This window comes from Ambystoma mexicanum, chromosome 1p (genome assembly GCF_040938575.1).
Source record: "Ambystoma mexicanum isolate Mex_15411 chromosome 1p, UKY_AmexF1_1, whole genome shotgun sequence".
Classification (NCBI taxonomy): Eukaryota; Metazoa; Chordata; class Amphibia; order Caudata; family Ambystomatidae; genus Ambystoma; species Ambystoma mexicanum.
Genome location: NC_090921.1, coordinates 706,242,315 through 706,257,946, shown reverse-complemented (window position 1 = coordinate 706,257,946; position 15,632 = coordinate 706,242,315).

Below are 15,632 nucleotides of genomic sequence, written 5' to 3'. Positions count from 1 at the left end.
ACAAGTTAATAAATATATGCAGGGGAGTTACAGCACAGAACAGTTCAACCACTATCAAAACCATCCATTTTTCCAATCCCCGCAACCTCAACTAATTGCACACCACACGCAAAATCTACCCATACCAAAAACCCTTAAATAAACGAAACAACCCTTTTTTTACTCCTATTTCTCCCTTGCTTGCTTTACACCCCAAGCATGTACCTACCTGAACCCAAGGTGCTCCGATGTGGTGCTTCGTCAAGTCATCCTACACAGCTAGGCCATCGAACCACCTCCCTGGGGAGCAGACAGACCTTTATGCAATATGGCGTCTGCAGACCTCTTTCACCTTGCACAGAAGACCCAGTCTTGAGGTGCCACAGCTAAGAGGTGTGGACAGAAGACCCCCAATGTTTTGGAATGCCTGGGCTCTGAACTGGCTCACCAAATGTGCTGATGGGCCTTCAATCACCATAACCCAAACAGCAGAGTGAAGGGTGCATCCACACTGTCCTTAGTGCAGGCTGATCAGGTCCACAAGTAAATATGCAACCTGGGGTTTACACTTCTGCTTTCACATTGTGCAGACTTTTCCTTTGACACACTCTTCTTCCTTAAACACTGTAATGTTTGGGTATCGCACCCTCTTGATATCTAAGCAAACATGTAGTTTGGCAGCTGTGATTTCAAACTCCATCACATCACCTTAAGGTGGGCAAGGCATCCCTTTGCCAGAGAGAATCCACTTATGTGGGGCCGAGTTTCAGCAGTAGTGCCCTGTGGTCAATCGGGATACTAGATGCTGCGTTCATCCTAGAGCGTTGCTAGCAGATTGATGTCCACTCCCCAAGTATTTGCAGATCGGCAGGGTGAAGAACACATCCCTCATGCCATGCTTGGGACTGTAGCTGGTGGAGCGGATTTTGGCTTGGGATGACCCAAGCCGTTTTACGGTGCTTCAGCATGGGCAAGACCATGTGGGTTTTTTTGTCCCAAGAGCTCAAGGTCAGGATGAATTTTGGGGTCTGGGAGGCCTCATGGATCAGAGGAGCTCATTTGGAGAGCTGGCCTCTGATGACAGTGGTTGTGGGTTTGTGTATCATCGGGGTGGGACTGTGTGGATCAGCCTTCAACCACCTTAACCCAAACAGGGCTACGACTTAAGAAGTGAGTGCCTGTTTGTACAAAAAGCTAATTTATTGTACCCTGTTCCAGGGAGCAGTTAGATAATGTTTCAGGACCAAACTAACCCAAGTCTCAACAATGCCACATCATTTCACATCTTTTATGCATTTTTGCAACAGTTTAAACACTCCCAGAATACTTCATTATTGAAATCCACCCCCAAACATGATTGGACACAACCCTCGTCAAGGAAATCCCAGCTTTTCCCAATTCCTATGTTTTCATTGGCCAGTTTTATCTCAATAATTATCTTGAGATCATTTTCAAAACACAACTCTTCTTATGATTTGTCCATAGTAGGTCATGACGACAACACATGGTTAAACATTGGTATTGATAACATAATGAATTACTAGCAATAACTGGCCTAAGCCGTTTAAACCCAAACCCTTTGCACATGGCTTGTATGGACATTTCTTGCAATATGAGAAGGCTGGGTGAATAACTTCTCTTCATTTGTGATGCCATCTCATTTCCCAAGCCACTGTTCCATTGAAACTTTGCAATCTACAAAGCTCCAACTTTATTGCACAATTGAAACTCTGAAATAGCTTCAGGCACCAGCTTACCCCACATTTTACTACTGACGAAAATAGATAACAAAACTCCCTTGGTCACGCTCTCAAACAGCAGGAGATTATATCTACTATCTACAAGAATTATCAGATCATAAAAACTCAAGGCTTTTTCTGCAGCTGCTGACCACAAAGGCCGAAGTCACTCATTCACCTGCTTTTCCTGCCATTTGAAAACCTGTTTAGAAGTCAAAGTGCATTTTGCAAGAAAGTCCTAAACAATGTTTTGATTCATTGTGGAAAGGCCATTGAATATTGAGATTCATTAATTCTCCATGTATTTATATTGATGTGTATGTTTTTACATTGGTGGATTTAATACTTTATCTTTCTGTATGCGTGCAAGTTAATATGTATCAGTCCTGAACAAAAAGTAACACTGAAAGTAACATGTCCCATCCACAATTAAGTGCACTCGATACATATGAAATTGCAACATAGTGCTCAGTGTGTCACACCTTCAGTCATCAATACGGAGCACGCAACATGAACTCTTCATAATGATGGGGACCAGGACCTGGCATGGGAACAGTGACAGGGTGCATGTCCCACCGTTGGTCGACTATAAATTAACATGGTTGTGTCTGTGTGCCATCACAGGGAAAGACCAGATAGAAGTACAGCTTCATTCAGGTTTGGTATCGAGTGATTGCGGAGAGAAGAGCCAAGAAAAGAAGGTTATTGTTAAGGTGTGGGGGATAAGAGGGAGGTGCTTTGTCTTCTGCCGCCGAAATTAGGACTACTGGTATTGGGGGAGGTTTGCTTTTAATATTTTAATATTTATAGTATGATATATTATGTCAAGCCATGCATCACCAAGCATGTTCTCCAGTGATGAATAGAGTCTGGAGTGCAGAGTTGCTGAACAGAAGTGGCTGGCTTCAAGCACATCCACTGACAGACTGGCTTGTCTCCTGCTCCAAAGGCAATACAGATTCTCCATCTGCATGAAAAAGCAGGGCCCATATCCAAGCCTGCATCTCCGGGGCCACCAACAACACGGCTGAACTGTTCAAACTCTACAAGGAACTCGCCAATCCAACTGAAGTCTCCACTTCTCCTCTGCCATCCCAGTCCCTCTGCACTGGACTCCCACTTCACTACCAAATCCCAGGCCATCCTGTCCTCCCTCTCCTCTACTCCCTCCTCCCTCCCACCTCCCCCGCTCTCAGGTCTCCCTTGGCCACCTCACTCCTTCCATCCTACTCTCTTCTTTCTCGACCATAGCACTGGATGAGGTCTCTAAACAAGTCGTCTCTCTGAAAGGCTCCTCCAAACAGGCGCTCCCCTGCTCCTCCAGAACTATCAAGGACAGCATTGCCTTCCTTGCTCCACCCTTGGCTTATTTCTGCAATCACTCATTTGGCACTGGCTCCTTCCCCCTACCCCTCAAGCACTCCCTTGTGCACTCTCTTCTTAAAAAGCTTTCTGCTGACCCCTCCTGCCTGGCTAACTACCGCCCTATCTCCATTACCCTCTTCCTGGACAATCTCTTGGAGAAGTTAGTCATCTCCCAACTGATCACCACACGGAATCTGTTGGTTGTCTCCACAACCACCAGTCTCGCTACAGAGCAGCCAGAGGCCCGGAAACTGCTCTCTTGAACACCTGTGAAGACTTGCTTCCAAATCTCGTTTCCAACTCTCCCTCCATTCTCATCCTTCTCAACCTTTCCTCTTCCTTTGACACTGTCAATCATGCCACCTTTATAAATCAGCTCTGCGATACCCTTGCCATCACAGACCTGGCACTGGAATGGTTGACCTCCTTCGTATCTAAGTGACCTTCTCAGGTTCAACTGGGCCCTTTCCTCTCCTCCACCATACTCTCCACCTGTGGCGTCCCTCAGGGCGCCATCGTCTGAGAAACCCGTGGGTATTCTCACTTCTGGTTCCCCAGGATCCTCTGCTCAAGTGGCCAGGGCACAGCCATCGCCTTTGGATCCAGACCCTGGGGGTGGACCAGTGAAGGAGGATCACCTGGGTGGAGGGAGCTTGGGAATTGGGAGTGGGATACCCACAGGTGAGATGCAGCATTCCCCTTTCCCTAATTACCAAACATCCAATTCTTTCACAACCCTAGCAGGATATTGTGAATCTTACCCTTTCTCCCCACCCCAATTTCGAAAAAACCACTGGGACGAAGAAGAAGAGGAACAGAGCTATGAAGATTGTCCATAGGAACCAATGTACCATGGATCCCTATGGGCGGTATCCAGTGATTCCATCGAATAAAAAGCATTGAATGCAAAAGCATCGGAAAAAATGCATTTTTTTAAAGGCAAAGGTTTTATTTTTATTATAATGGGTTTTAAGGGGTAAAAAATAAAACAGGGTTTGGGGGGGCCCATTATTTTTTAAAAAATGGTGAAAGAAATGCATTTTTTTCAATGCTTTTGCATTCTATGCTTTTGCATTTGAGGCTAACACTATAAAACCTATGGGCAGTCTCCATCTTGTCCCATTAATGAGGACAGATAGAGTTAGGCCTCCCTTTTCATCCACCCACACCTGAAACTGGTTAAACCTCCCTACCAGTATAAAATGCAGAGCACAGAAACCCACTCCGAGCAAGCTGGAGGGTGCAGAGAAGCCAGAGGGAAACCAATAGAGCTGGAGAGAACCTGGAAAGCCTGGAGGAAGAAGAAATGCCCACATACTGTACCTGTGAGTGCAGGGGAGGCTGCAGTGCGGACTGGAAGTTGTGCCTCTAGGGAGTCAAACCAGGGGCAGCTGGGGTTGCCTGGCAGCACCCACATCAGGGATCCTCCCCTGGGTGAAACTGGAGAGCCAAGGGCGTTGAGGGGCAAGTGGTAGGACCCTGACCTCAGCCAAACACCCCCTTGTGCTCCTGTTGCTCCCAAACTGCGAGAATGCCAGTTTGGGGGAGCTGGTGAAGTGGGAGCAAAACACAAGGAAGCACATTCTGGGACTGGAAGCCCAAAAACATTTCTCTTTGAAAACTGAGAGGGGTCTTAGCCCGACTGAGGGAGACCGTTGTGTAAACAGTAAGGGGAGGGCCGAGACCCATTGGAAAACGAAAAAAGCCAGAGTGTAGAAAGAAGGGGAACATGGATCTGAGATGCTGACTCAGTGCAGGAGAAAGGCTGTGGCATGGCGTGGGAGACCTATCTCCAGGAAACGGGGAGAAGGCAGGCTGCAAGCTGCTGGCGATGCGCTGAATGAAGATGGAACACAGAAGAACTGTGAACAGCAACCGTTGCGTTTTCGAGAACGAAAGAAACCTGGTGCATGGAGTGTCAAAGGAATTAATGTTAAATACATCGAAGTGATCACGCAGAGGTTAAGCAAAGGCCTCACACAGTTGAAAGTCTTCGATTATCTAAGGAAGAAGGAATTGTGAACAACAGGTACGAGACCCGGCTGAGGGAGATCTGTAAATGTGTGAACAAAGGGTTTGAGCCCAACCAAGGGAGACCAATCGTGAACATTGTGCTAATGGGGTTCGAGCCCAAACGAGAGAGATCCATGGTCCGAGCCTGATCGAGGGAAATCAATTGTGAATGGCAGGTCCGCGCCCGACTGAGGGTGACCCATTGGAAACCGTGAACCCATAAACTTGTGAACTTTGAAAAAACCTGAAGAAGAGAAGGAACTTTGTGTTATTTTTTATGTGTCCAGGCCTCCTGCGACCAAGAGACTTTATTTTGGTGGAAAGACTTTGTCACAGAAAGCCCTGGCTTATGTCCTGAATTGACTTTTCGAGCCACAGAAGCCAGAGTGTGTTTGAATCTCAAGTGTGCCACCTTGGTCCGTGCTGAAAACGTAGGGAAGGGAACACATTTACTCAGTCATTCTGACGTATTATTTTCTGAACACTTTCTTTTGCATACATCATTTTCCCACACCATTTGTATTTAGAAGTGAGGATTGGCAATGGGTTTGTGAGTATAGGCCCTTTTTATTTTGACAAGACTCCACTAGGACTCTGTTATTTTTACTTTGATGGTTGTATCTTGCTCACACCCTTAGATTTAGGGTTAGATAGGCGTTCATCCAACCCTTTGATGAAGTTCAATAAACACCCTTGAACTGGGATCACTTGTGTCTGTCTTCACTGTTTGATACCATGCCTTCCTTAGACCTCTCACCATGGCTCTTCAACATCTACCTTGCCCCTCTGGTCCACCTGATCTCCACCTTATCTCCTCACTTCCAGTGCTATGCGGATGACATGCAGCTCTCCTTCTAGCTTCCCTCCACTTCCTCCTCTTCTTCCTCTCTCCTTCCTGACTGTCTGACTGCTATTCAGGCATGGTGCACTGCCAATGATGTCTGCCTTATAGACAGTAAAACTGAGATCCTTCTGATTGGGACCAGTGCTCCCCCTTCCTTCCTACTCTCTAGCCACCCTCCATGGGTCCCCTCCCCTCACCCTCTTGTGACGCTAAAAACCTTGGTGTCATCTTCGACTCCTCCATCATCTTCTCTCCTCACATCACAGACCTGGCCAAGAAGGCCCACTTTCAGCTGCACCCCCTCAGTGGCATTCCCCCTTTCCTCCCCTTCCCCCAGAAACTCAATGTTTCCAGAGCTCTGGTCCTCTCTATGTTGGACTACTGCAACAACCTCTTCCTCAATCTACCTTTATCCTCCCTTTGCCCCCTTCAACTAATCCAGAATAGGACTGCAAGACTTATCATTGGCCTCTAGCCCAGGCACCACATCTGTCCAGCACTAAAATCTCTCCACTGGCTCACGGTAGCTGTGAGAAACAACTTCCAGACCCTCTGCACTATTGACAAGGCTTTCTGGGGCCTGGGACCCCACTCAATCCAATTCTCTCTCCCTACTAATGCCTCCCTGCTAGAGCCCTTCATTGTTCTAGCTCCAACTCTCTGCAGATTAGACACATTTGTCCAAGCAGAGAGTGGGGAGTAGATCTCTCTCTTCGGCAGGAGCCTCCCTCTGGAATGGCAATCCTGCCCCTCTCAGGCTTGAGCCGGATCGCCTTAAGTTCCAGAAGCTTCAAGACCCACCTATTCTCTTCTTCCTTCTCTCTCCCCCTCCCCTGCTAATAACCCCCTCTGCTGCATTGACTGGCTTCCTGGTCCCTCCTGAGTCATACATAGCACAATGCCCTGCCCACCCAGTCTACCCCTGCCTAACCTGTAATTGTCCTTCCCAGCCCCCTTCTCCTGTTTAGTTTGGCGGGGTGGCTATCCCTACCTATTCTGGTGCACCCCTGTCCTCGTCCTTACTCCCTCCATTCTCTGCTTCCCCTGGCATTTTGCCCACCTGGCCTGCCCGTAGCACTTTGTCCTACCTCACTTTTGCAGTTGTGGGGGGGCACCCCCAAAGCGTGGCAAAGTTACGTGGCAGTGCTAGCCGGGCAGGAGTCATGCTGCACATGCTGCCATGAGCTTTATCCACTGGCTGCAGCAGCCAGGCTGGGGTTCTATGGCCACCGACACCCTTACGGACAGTTGGGGCTCCTTGCAACTGCAGTGGCCCCGGGTGACGCCCCATATAGGTGCATAGGAGTGACTGCCCTGGCAGAAAAATAAAACCAGAGGCGGGCTTGACTACTCGCTAAGAACTAAAACCGAAAGTGACGGCATTTCCTGAAGGAGAGGAAAACAGAAATGATGAGTCATCGGTTTGAGTGAAGTCTGGGAATGGCGAAGCGCCACCCTGAGAGGTATTTTACCCCAGGTCCAGTGGGGACTGGGGCGCGGCTAGAACCGCTCTCGAGTTGAGTCCAATAAAGTGATAGTGTTTTCCAGTACAAAATGAGTCTGTGCAAGGATCGGGATAAGGGGAAGATGAATATGGTTTTATGTCTGTGGGGAGGGGGGCAAGCAGGGGGGGTTAGCCCCGCTATGTCCCTTGCCTATCCCTGCCCCTCAAACACGCACAACTGCAAGGACAATTAGGACCGATTTCATTCCTAGGAGTAAACTCTTTCCTTCGAAACAGGCTGGTCTGACTTTTAATCTGTTGTCCATATGAAAGCTTCGCTGCCCGATGTGTGGAATTAATCCTAATGCCGAGCAGCTTCAGAGGGACCCGGGCATTTCTTTGAGACAACACATATTGCTTTTATTCAATTATTCCTGATATCTGCTATCCATCAAAGGAAGCCGGAGCCCGTTTCCTTTTTAGTTCAAACGCCTGACAGGAAGCAGAATCAGGTCATCAGCCTGGCCTACAGAGCGTAAAGACGTCACCACACTGCTAGGAAGGTCAGCGCCCCTCATGTAGCACGATAATGCTTTATCATTGTGTATGTCCCCCCCCCCCTTTTCCCTGCCTTTCCACGCTCTTTTCAAGACCAGTCGCAGCACTCTTCATTAAGAGAGAAAACCACCCACTAGTGTGCCTCAGGGCATCACCTCACAACTATGCTACTAGACGGGGGTGCCATCATCAGGACATCACCACAGGCACTCCTTACGGGCTTTTCCAAATACTCATAGGAATCTCCAACGCCATCTGCCCCCCTCCCACCCACACGTTCAAACATAAATACACAAACCAACTTAGCCACCAATACATAGCTTCTGAATACCCTGCCAAAAGCCATCAAACATCATAACGTTACAACCAGACCGGCCTGCATTTGAGCATCAAGAAACCCAAGATCTCTGCTGTTCGTGGCGCGTGCCTAAAGCCGCCTGTTAGGCAAGATTGTATGCCGTACCCTTTGGATGCACTACAACAACCCTGACCTCCTGGCAATAGGAACCCAACCTTTGGTGTAAGTCTGTACTACACAGGTAGGTAGCGTGTCGAGCATGTAGGCTTATCTCTAGAGGGGTCAATGTGCGCTGTAGGGGAGTTACACAGAGATTCACAGTGACAAGTATTCAAATAAACTCTTACACACAAGGTTTCTTGATTAAAGCAATTATTAATTTATTTGACAGTCCGTTTGAGTAAGCCTCCTTCTGGGCAATATAAAAGTAACACAAATACACTCCAAAATACACACTCTTAGTTTCTCTAAATTAGCAAATACCCATTTGGGGTGGCACACAGACACTTCCTACACCCTCAGGTGACAAATAGCTAGGACACTGTGGACATTAGCATATCATTGTGGCATTTAGAGCAACACTTCGGAGTATGTCAAAGAAAAAGGTTATTAGAACAAAACAAGAGATCTCACAAATATTCTGAAGCAGGTAAGTACTTTTGGTAACCCCCAATGCAAAGTAAGTTAACCCCTAAAACAAAACACAAAGTCAGAGGGAAGAAGAGTCATTCAGGGAGCCAAAAGTCTAGGCGAGCTGAAGCACTTCTTGTAGGTAGGTAAACATCTTGCACAATGTTTTAGAAGTCTTTGTACAAAAGAAGAAATCAAAGTAGGGCCACAAGCTGATTAGGCTTGTGAGGTAAAGATGCTGCTAGCAACTCTACAGAAGCAACCAAGACAAGTCTCAACTGAGAACAAGTGAGGTTACACAACAAGAGTTAAGTTCTCTTAGACTCTACAGTACCTTTGGTTAGAAGAAAAATGGTTCCAGCTGGCTTCTGTTCCTGTGCAGCTCTGCAGATCCTGTGTTCCTGGGCCTCAGTTATGGGGGCAAGCCGGAGGACATCTGGAGAACTCTTGCACTGCAAAAGGACGGTCAGCGACAGAAAAGGACCAACTTCTATTCAGTGCCACTTCACGGTGTCAGCTCCTCGCATCTCAGCAAATAGCACTACCGCAGACTCTTGGCTGTTGAGATGGGCTTTCCTTGCATGTGGGGTCCAGCACTCTGTTGAGGTGGCTCAGGCTTGGTCAGTCCTGCTTCTTGGGAGTCCAGAGGATCTTCCTGGAGCTCTTGGCCAATTTAAAAGCAAGGCACACAATGTGGTGTTCCTCTCCCTGGCTCTTCGGTTCCAGCAGCAACTGCAGTGGAAAAACAACCAGCTTCGAGAGGATGTCCAGGTGGCTTATTTTGGAGTTGTTTTATCCCACCAACTCAAGGGGAGAAGTCGTCCTTGCAGGGCTTCTCTAGTCGAGATGAATTCGGAGCTTAAGCGCAGCAGCAGGGCTTCACCGGGCAAGGTCCAGGAGTTGCAGCAGGCATCTCTTCCAAGTTCTTCTTTGGATTCTTTTGTCCAGTGGTCGACTCTGCCTTCCAAGCCAAAAAGCCTCACCTTTTATGCAGGTTTCTCCCAATCATTCCAGCCTAGCTGTCAGTCACCCAGCAGGGTGGCTGTCCTTGCTGGACAGCCAGCCAGCCAATCACCTAGGAGTGCATTCCTGTCTCCTAGGAGACTAAGCACAGGGAGTTTCAGGCACCTCCCTCGCTTCCTTCCCCCGCCAGACACCCCTGGAGCCAGAGGCGGGCTTCACTCATGAATCCAGCCAAAGACAAAAAAACGAACAAAGGGACAAAACCTGGTTTGGCGCGCAGAGTAAATCTCAAGAAGGGCCTTACCACAAAGAAACAGCGAAAAAAGAATACCAGGCCATTTTAATAAAAAATGGCACCCTTGGGTGCTTTACTGCAGCTGAGAAAGCAGCCTGCGGTAAAAGCACACCACAGTAGTTAAAAGTAAACCACTGCCACCAGCCATTCATCGAAGAAAGGGTAACAAAAATGTTTTACATGAGAAACTGGACAAAGAGGATACTAATTAACCCCTCCAGCACCCTATTTTAAGATAGTGTGTGCTGGGTCTAGAAAGTTACAATTTCACTTTACTGCTCTTGGAAACAGTAGTTTATCCAAGAGAAGGTATTTAAACCTATGGGAAAATCTGAAAGACATCCCTGTGCCACTGCACTGAAGGAGCTGTGTGACACAATGTAAAAATGATGCCTATGGAGTTTGTCAGACTCCACAACCAAAAGAAACACAGTGTTCAAATCACAATAAAAATACATGAGAGTGGGAAAGGGGTCTCGCTCTCTCCAGGTTAAAAATTCGAGTCCTCAAAATCCAGCAAAGTTGCTGAGGGTCTCTAAGGTAGAGAGGAATAAGCACATTTCTGAGAATTCTCCCTAACACTGCCCATAGAAATCTGCCTCATCGGAAGATAAAAGGCCTCATCAGAAGATGAAAAAGAGAGTGTCAGACACACACACTTGCCCAACAATTACATGGAGAAATTTGAAGAAAAATGAAGCAATTACAACTTAGCATCAATATATTTAATTCCTTTTTACATGGGCAGGCATATATATGGCTTATTTGTTGATAATCAAAAACAACCAAACAGGTTTAATTATTAAATCACCCTCCATTTGGTACCAGAACAAGGCTTATGTAATTCACATGAAAACTCCTCCGGATAAGGCACAAAAGGATGACACACTTTAAGTAGTCACGCCAGGATGTGAGACCAGCCTGCAATTTAGAGACTTTTACTGGATATTTTCTCGGGTCTTGTTGCTATAAATGTGTCCAATGTGCAGATTCTAAGAATACGGTTTTAATGAGATTAATTGATAAAAGTACTAAAATCAAAATAAACTAACTTGACAAATATGTAAACCCCCATAGAAATATGTTAAGCAAAAAGTATCATTTCTGCTTTTTCTCCCACATCTTTATTGGAAGATGTAATAACCAGCCTTCGTCAGGTAGGGTTTTCCACTCTTAATTTTAGATATACTACTATTCAACATCCCCACCGGCATCACACTGCGTCCCTCTCGAGCATTGGTTTCACTCTCTCACAACCACAGCTACACGCTCACTTCTCACATTCTAATTCTACATGCCACACATTCCAATAGGATACTGCAGCTCTCTCCTTCACCCATACACAACATAATCTTGCAAGTATATAGGTTCTCTAGCTGCTCTTTTAGGTCCCTCTCTCCCACAACAGGTTTCCCTTGAATATGTAGGTCCTCTAGCTGCTCTTCTAGTTTTCTCTGTCCCACCACAGGAGATTTCCCCAGAGTATGTAGGTCCTCTAGCTGCTCTTCTAGGTCTCTCTGTCCCACCACAGGAGATTTCCCCAGAGTATATAGGTCCTCTAGCTGCTCTTCTAGGTCTCTGTCCCACCACAGGAGATTTCCCCAGAGTATATAGGTCCTCTAACTGCTCTTCTAGGTCTCTCTGTCCCACCACAGGAGGTTTCCTCTGAGTATATAGGTCCACTAGCTGCTCTTCTAGGTCTCTGTCCCACTACAGGAGATTTCCCCAGAATATATGTCCTCTAGCTGCTCTTCTAGGTCTCCCTGTCCCACCACAGGAGATTTCCCCAGAATATATAGGCCCTCTAGCTGCTCTTCTAGGTCCCTCTGTCCCACCACAGGAGATTTCCCCAGAGTATATAGGTCATCTAGCTGCTCTTCTAGGTCTCTGTCCCACCACAGGTTTCCTCAGAATATATAGGTCCTCTTGCTGCTCTTCCAGGTCTCTCTGTCCCACCACAGGAGGTTTCCCCAGATATTGCATTGCCACCAAAAACCAAAGAGCAAACGTGGATGTAGAAGTCGAAGTGGAAACGGGAAGTGGTAGAGAAAGGCAGCAGCAGGATAAAGAAAATGCCAAGAGTACAATAAGAGAAGGCATGATGAGAACAATAAGAGAAGGCATGATGAGAGGAAAATCATTATCAATAAGAACGTTTTTGTGGGGGAGTATGTGACAATGAAGCTTCCAGGTGCATTACGAAAAGGCCCTATGAAATGGTCACACACCACAGAGAGTTGTATGGGGCTGTAAGGACAGAGGATGGGAGAGGATGGAATCTTACGAGCGAGTCACATTAGGAAGATTGAGAGGAGGTGTCAAGCACATACGTGGATGCAAAGTATCTCTACTTCAATTTGAATTTTCCAAAAATATCCAATTGTTTTTTTTCCTAACACCGTCACCAACTCCTGAGGAGACTTCAGAGTCAAAGCAGACCTCCGTCTACTCAATCCTGATCCAGCCTCCTGATGAGCACGCAGGGCATGCAATGGAGCTGAAATGGGTCCATAAACCCAGACAGGGGTCCGATTGCCCTGGCACGCGAGATCCAGGTGCTTGCTGTTCTCTACAGGCACCCAGCATTCCATGGATTGCAGTTAGGTGACTTCCGGTTTCATATCTGTGTCATTACTACTCCTGCTAACCAGTGTTTGGCGCATTGGTCGAAGTGGACCTTCAGGATAACAGTGCTCTTTCTTTACACCGCCTTCCCGTTACAGAGATGACAACCTTACACCAGAGAGTTTCTGAAATAGTTACAAAATTGGAATTCGTGATGTGGCATCCAGAGGCATTGGCTCCGGGGAGGAAATAGGCACTTCTCCTACAATCCTAATGTTAAGCGTCTCCGGAATTCTGAAATGCTGCTCCTTCAGTGCAAATGGCGAAGGTTCCGCTTCCACATTAGGCATTGGATTCCGTCACCATTGCCGAGATCATTATTATCCAGCCTCTTCTTGAGATTTCCAGGAAGCCCCAAGAGGGATGTGGGGACTTCATGAACTCTAGCACAAGAAATGTGCACACAGAAGAGCGACTCTGCTACGTCCTAGGCCGTCACCAGTGCTGGAAATTGCACTTTTTATTTTGGGATCCCACCAGGCACCAGCTGGAGAGCAGGGAGGGCGGCCATTCTCACCCCCCTTCATAAAAATGTCCCTCTGAGAAGATTAATCGTGAACACCTGGAAAGTAGCCCAGTGTCCTATAAGTGTGCCAAGTATGAAAGGTGCACACCTTTCAAACCTGAAAAGCTGACCTTAAATATTTCCTATGGCATGTGAGCTTAACAAGGGATTTCACAGGGATCCCCATCAGAGCCCCAAGTGGCCTTGTGGGTAAGTGTCCTGCCCCTGATCCCAACCACGGTTCGAATCCTTGCATCAGCAGCACCGAAGCATAATTTAAAGCAATTTGAAAGCATTAAAAGAAGGGTGTACTTGGATTTCCCGGTATCTGGGGAAATATTCTTTCCCAAATGCAGGAAGGTAAGTCCCAGAGCAGACATTACCTCGCCCAGCGCTTTCCTGGGCCATTCATAAGCTGCAATAGTTGACCCTCTATCCGCCGGAAGTAGTTTCAGGTTCCTTTGGCAACGATTGGATTATGTCTCATATATCAATGATTGCCTGTCTTCTGGCTGCTGGCTTTGTTTCCAATTTACCAAGGCAGCAGATTGGTTACCGCTTGCTACACCTTTGTTAAGTCAGAAATGTGATGAGGAAGGGGGGACCGAGGGGTGGGGTGTCGGAGGTAATAGCAAGATTAGTATGGACCTCACCATTACATTACACCCAGCCCCCCATGGGTGTTACTTTAGGGGTGGCGGGCAAGGGCGTTTGTTCCTCCTCGATCCCTCCACAACTTTTGTAGCACACCATCTTGGCTCACTCATTTGGCAGGGGCCTCTTTCATTTAGATGTCATACCCCCCCCCAAATGTTCAGCAAAGTGACTCCACTGTCACAGCCCCCCCTCACCCCCTCCCCCACCCCTCCAGTAGCTGACCTGAACAACACCTTTCATGTTCGTCTCAATCAAGCAGCAAAAGAAAAGAGCATTTACTGGGAAATGCCATTAAAATAAATATGTCACTGTGGCCGAGCATGGAGAGGTTGATTACCGGCTGGATCCGTCTGTACACGCACAGTCTGTAATCAAGCGAGGTCAGGAACCCTTGTATTCCACAGCCCAGGCTGCAGCATCCTGAGCCGATTGCCTGATAAGCGGGAATAAATAGAAAAATAAAATGGGATGAACGGCGAGGCTGCCGCCTATTGCCAACTACTGCATCTATCAACGTGTGGTGTCCCACAGGTGGACCTCCTAACGCTGCCAGCCAGCACTCACACGCACTCGGGAGCTGGGGTGCAACACCTCTTAACTTTATTTCTCTCAAACCCGAACTGCCGCTTGCGCGGTAACCCCGTCCCTTCCCACCACGCGGGGCGCAGCCCACTATACAGTGACAATAAAAAGAGGACTGTCCCTCTTATCAACTATGAGGTAACAACACCACACCCTCCCGTCACTAAACAATTAGTTACGCCCTCAATCTATTTCTTAGATGAGGCGATGAGGTTTCCTCCTTGTTCTCTGCGGTCGAAAGTCCACTCTTGCAGAGGGCCCTGCCCATGGCTCAGGGGCCAGGTCGTTTTCAGAGTCCTCCCTGTCTCCCTCATAGGGAGCGTCTTGCTGAGAGAGAGAGTGTCATTCATGCTGGTGTTATTTGTGTGCTGGATGCTAGGCATCCTCCTGAAGTGAGAGGAGTTTCTCGTTATGGATCGACGGTCCCCCTCCGCGGTGATGAGTGATCCCTTTTTCTTGACAATGATGAGTGGCTCTTCACTGAAAGGAGCTACGTTTTTGCGCTGTTGAGGTTGTCGGACCACTACCAGGTCCCCGGGTGCCAGGTCGCTTCTCTTGGCTCTGCGAGTGGTGCCAGCAGCCTGTTTCATGTTTTCTTTCATGAGAGTGTCTCTCATCCTCATCTCAGCGTCGTCCTCATATTGGTCTTCATCGGCAGCTGCATGAGGTAGCCGCGTTCTGATCATTCGTCCGAACATCACCTCTGATGGTGACTTCCCAGTGGTGCTATGTGGGGTGTTCCTGTAATCTCGCATGAGTTGGTACAGCAATTTCTCGATGGGTTCTCCAGTGAGGTGCGCAATTTGTATCGTGCGCTTGATGTTGCTCGTGAACCTTTCTACTGTACCGTTTGCTTGAGGCCACAAGGGTGTTACCTTCCGGTGACAAAAACCCATGTATTCTGCGAATCTCTGGAAGTCTTGTCCCGTGAGGGGCGGTCCGTTGTCGGACTTAACTACTTTGGGTATACCGTAAATTGCGAACATCCGATCCAGTGCTGGGATGGTGTGATGTGCGGAGGTGGATGGAACTATCTGCAGGTCAGGATACCTTGAGTATTCGTCCACAGCTACCAAGATGTATTCACCCCCTTCCATGGGCCCAAAGTGGTTGATTGCTATTTCTTCCCATGCTC